The following is a 4,867-nucleotide window of genomic DNA, read 5'->3' as shown; positions in this document are numbered from 1 at the left end:
TCGAACTCCAAAGTCCCTCGAACCGCATCCGAAATAGAAATGCGTGATTTCAATCATTCCGTAGAAATAGAATCGTGACACGAATGAATAAATTGGAAGCGGAGAAGTTAAAGGGCTCCATACGAAGATGAGATAAATGCTCGGAAACATAATTGAGCGATGGGAAATGTGCCAATCTCTTCCCATACTCGAACGGCACATGAATCATAAATTTCTCAAATATTTTGTTAGAATCAATCAATCTTTCAATGGAACACAATTTCATATCCCCACACATTTCTCTCTTTTTTAATAATGAAAATCCATTTGCTTCTTTTTTCGACTTGCTTCATAGCTCTAGAACAAAATGATATTAGCAACGGATTTCTTAAACATTAAGAATAGATAGTTCTATGTGGAGCACTCAAAAATTGCTTTCGCCTTTTGTGTAACTGAAAAATTGTATTTTCATTGTTTAGAGTTTCCAGTTTTCCCAAGACAAATAGCTTTTCTTTCCACTTTATCATTGTTAGAAAGTTAATAGTCGTTTTTAGGTTCGGAATATCTATAAAATACAACAAACGGAACAATTTATTTATCTGAATTAACATCTCATCCGTTATTTGGTCAAAAGTGACCACAATATTTTCATTAAAATTTCTCGAGAAAAATGGCATCCCCCCGCGTTCCTCATAAAAATGGCGACCTTCTAGTTTAAAGAAAGTGAATATTGAGTGAGCCTTGATGTTGTTTCAAGCTTTGTTTACTGAAACTTTATCCTGTTTCCCGATTGAAAGATAATAAATTGTCAATTATAAAAAGCAGAAAAGACTCCACTCAGATGTTTTGCTGTATTAAATTTTCCCAGCAAATAACTTTATTATGCCGCCAACCTCTACTCCTTCCTTCATAATAAACCAGGGCTGTTGTCAGCAATTTCAGTTTCAGTAGACAACAATATCAATCATCTAGAGACCCCATAGTTTGGTTTTGTTGAACTGGATTCGTAAGTATCACCAAAAGTGCATTATTGGGTACCTATGTTATAATAATAATAATAATAGACTCTTGAGTGGAAGGTAACCACTAGGCGAGGTATTAAAGCCTTTTTTTTTAAGCCTCACACTAAGTGAGAATCCTGCCATTAAAGCCTTTTTTTTTAAGCCTCACACTAAGTGAGAATCCTGCCATTAAAGCCTTTTTTTAAGCCTCACACTAAGTGAGAATCCTGTCATTAAAAGCCATTTTTCAATAGGTTTGATAGAGGAAGGAAAGTGGTCCATGGAGCATACCTACGACACTGGAGAGAAGGTGAACCATGAGAGCAATGTTGTTATGGCAAATGTTCGATTTCAGTTCGAGTCACTCTTTCGTTTTTTTTTTCCGAGGAAATTGTTTTTGAAAGCTTTCCAAAGTGACCACTGGAGTCCCATGTCTCAAGAGATCTGTAGAAAAAACATCAGGTGCTTGATAGGTACACAAGTTCAGCTTTCTATATTTTATGAAGAGGAAAAAAAAGCGAAGAAAGACATTTCCTATATGTATGTATATAAAAGAAACCTGCAGAAAAAAAGAAAAAGGCTTCCGAAAAGGAGTTTCAAATTTTCAATAGAGGTGTACTTTTTTTACGATTCCACCCAACTCTTACAATACACAAATTTTCTTCCAAATTCGGTCAACGATTTATTTTCCATTCGCTTTTTTATTTGAACAATACAGTTTTTTTTTATAGAAAAGAAAAGCTCTGAACAATAAAATTTAGCCTGGGCAGGGATTAGAAAACGAGCTCGGAGTAATAAATTTCGTTTTCAAATAAACATTTCTCAAAAATAGGTGGGTATATAGTATATACGTATTACGTACCTATGGGGAGAAAACTGACGTTAATTCTACAACAGGATTACAATTGGGAGCCAAGTTTTAAAAAAAAGTTTCTGAAAGTTTCTGAAAATTGAGGAACGGATAAAATTCCATGCCTCGGCTGGGATTGAACCCACACCCTCCTGTTTACCAGGCGAGCGTCTTGACCACTACGCCACCGAGGCAGTGTTATAGTTATGTACGTATAACTTTTTTGTATAAATTCTGAAGATTTAGGGCTCTTGTTCAGGAAAATAATACGTACCTAAGGAGGATCTTATAAGCGTGTTGTCAAGAGTTTGCCGCCCGGCCTAGACATACATATAAACACAAAATAGAGTTTCAAGGGTTTTTTTTGCGTAATGTTATATACGAGATGGTTCCGACATTTGACCATGTGTCTCATCAAGTCGTCACTCTTTTGAATTCAAAAGGAATCAAGAGGATTGTAAAGTGCCGGAAGTAGAAGACACAATGAGATAAAGCCTCTATCAGATGACCCAAATGTTTTGTCTCGTAGGTTGTAAACTTCAAGTTGAAACTTCAGAAACTTGAGTGGGTGAGAACAACTTTATAATCTTTTGTCGACGAAATCATTTTCTTTTGTTTACACTGCCCCTACCCTTAGGCCATAATTATATTTTCCAAATGTCTGTCTTTATTTTCTTTTCTTTATGAAATCCGTTTTTATTTATGTCTCAAATATCCTTTTCCTCTCCTCTTTTTATCTGTTTGACTAAACTTTTTTTTATCTCTCAGGCTTTACAAATAATTTGGAAAATGTATGTCCCGACATAACTCTTCTCTCGTAATGTTGTTCAAGATTGATTAATAATAAGTCAACAGAGGCGATAAAAAGTTTGTTCATAACTTTATTTGCGAACATCCAAAGTTTCTTCCAGCCTTCCGCTTTTTTTTTCTTTCCCAAAATGAAACTTCCTTATAGAAAACGGGAAAACGCGTGTTTTAGATGAAGTTTACACATAACTGAATTCTGAATGTCTTTCTACCTTGAATGTTTGCTGTATAGGTATTACAGTGCTGTATTTACCTAAATATTATATGAAATTACTGCAAATAATGTTTTAGCTCTTTGCAGAGACGTTTGATGTCACCCGTTTAAAATAGATCACTTATTCATGCAACTTTAAGCATCTGAATCTTGAAACTTATAACCTTCTTTTTGGCTAAATGGGACCTTTACTTAGTTACTTAGCCTTTATGAATGATGAGTAAATTTCATGAAACTTTTTTAATCTAGAAAGAACAATATTTTATTAATTTGTTACCAATTTTTCAAAGCATGAAAAAGATAACAGCTTTTGAATGCAGCTCCAATTAGAGTGACTTGTAAGAGATACCTTATGCGATCAATTCCTTATCATGTGACCTTTCATCTGGACGAACTGTCCACTTTGTTCTAGCTGAAGATAAGTATCTTTTCTCATTTATCTCCTGAAATCTAACACTGATCCTTGAAACAAGAAGAGGGAGAAAAATCCTTCACGAATAGAGTGCTTCTAAAACATTGTCTACATTTTGTAATGTTTTGAAAAAAACTGACATTCAGGAAGCATAACGTGAAAACTACATTTGAGTGCAGAGAGCTATAGAAATAGAAACCTTGCGAGTATTTCCACGGAGAACTCATTTCGAATTCAATGGGGCTTCAAGTTGTTCAAGTGATGCTAAAACATCCTACCCCTAGCCCCTTGCAGCAACATGAAATCACACAACGCAAACAGGTTGTTTTGTTTACTTTGGGAGCGTACTTTGACTTACTGGAGAGGAAGAGGATTTTTTCAATCGGAAAAAAGCCTTCCCAATAGAAATGTAAATAGCAAGCAATAGCAAATACAGTAAGGGAGAAGTTCAATTTTGTAAATCTACTTGCGTGGGCAAATAAATAATGTAATGACATCAACGAAGAAATAAACGGAACTTCAGGTCTTCAGGCGCTAAGTTAATTATTTTCCAAAGTGGGGAAAAAGGAAGCGCGCAAAATCCGCGGAAGATATTTACGATACCTGATTCAAGGTCACCTTATGAAGGCGGAAACTATTGCTGATAAGAGCGGGATACAAACCTAAGAATGTATTAATGAATGTCCTGTAGTTTTTCATTCTTTCATTTGAGGACTTCAAAATAGACACCAATCCTGTTTCTGTGCTTGGTGGATTTTGTGTGGGCCAAAATGTCCAAATGGTCAAAAATTCATAGTAAAGAGGAATAGAAACATAGAAAGATAATTGAGACTTTATTTTTTGGACAGCTTTTAAGCATGAACACTGAAAGAGTATCTTGTAGTTCAATAATACTTTGAGCTAAAGTAATAACTGTATCCCAGGTATAATCTACCTATTGCTTAAGTTGAGTAAATTGAAAAAAAATGTTTTTAATTTTTGAAAAGTAAAAATAATGAAAATTCTCCACCAGTTGTTTCGGTTCTCTGGAGGATTATAGTAAAAAAATATTATAAATATTATCTTCTTCCTATTTTCCTCTCAGATTAATAAATAGATTTTTATTTTCATGCCAAGCATCATTTTTGCTACGGGGGACCCAAGGGTCTTTGGAAATGAGTACCATTTTTTTATATATACATATTTTTATTAAAAAAAAAAAAAAAAAAAAAAAAAAAAAAAAAAAAGGGATTTTTTTTATGCCGTTTTTTTTTTTTTTTTTTTTTTTTTTTTTTTTTTTTAAAATTTTTTTTATTTTTTTTTTTTTTTTTTTTTTTTTTAGCGCACATTTTGTATTTCAGTTGCACTATTGCAAAGTTATTTCCCCCCTCTGAAATCATTTGACATATAATTTCCTGTGTCACAATTGCATATTATGTTGTGTGAAAATGACAAGTGACAATCTAGAACTCGATTTTGTTATCTTAACCCCAAGACCCTACTGCATTAATTTCGCCTCATCCCGAAATTTACAATACGAGAAATGGATTTCATCTCCCTGAAAAATCACAAAGTGATACGTAACTTCATCTTGTCTCGCGAGATAAGATGGAAAATATTGAACA

Source organism: Diaphorina citri, unplaced genomic scaffold (genome assembly GCF_000475195.1).
Source record: "Diaphorina citri unplaced genomic scaffold, Diaci psyllid genome assembly version 1.1 scaffold445, whole genome shotgun sequence".
Lineage (NCBI taxonomy): Eukaryota > Metazoa > Arthropoda > Insecta > Hemiptera > Psyllidae > Diaphorina > Diaphorina citri.
Note: the sequence above shows the minus strand (reverse complement) of the source record.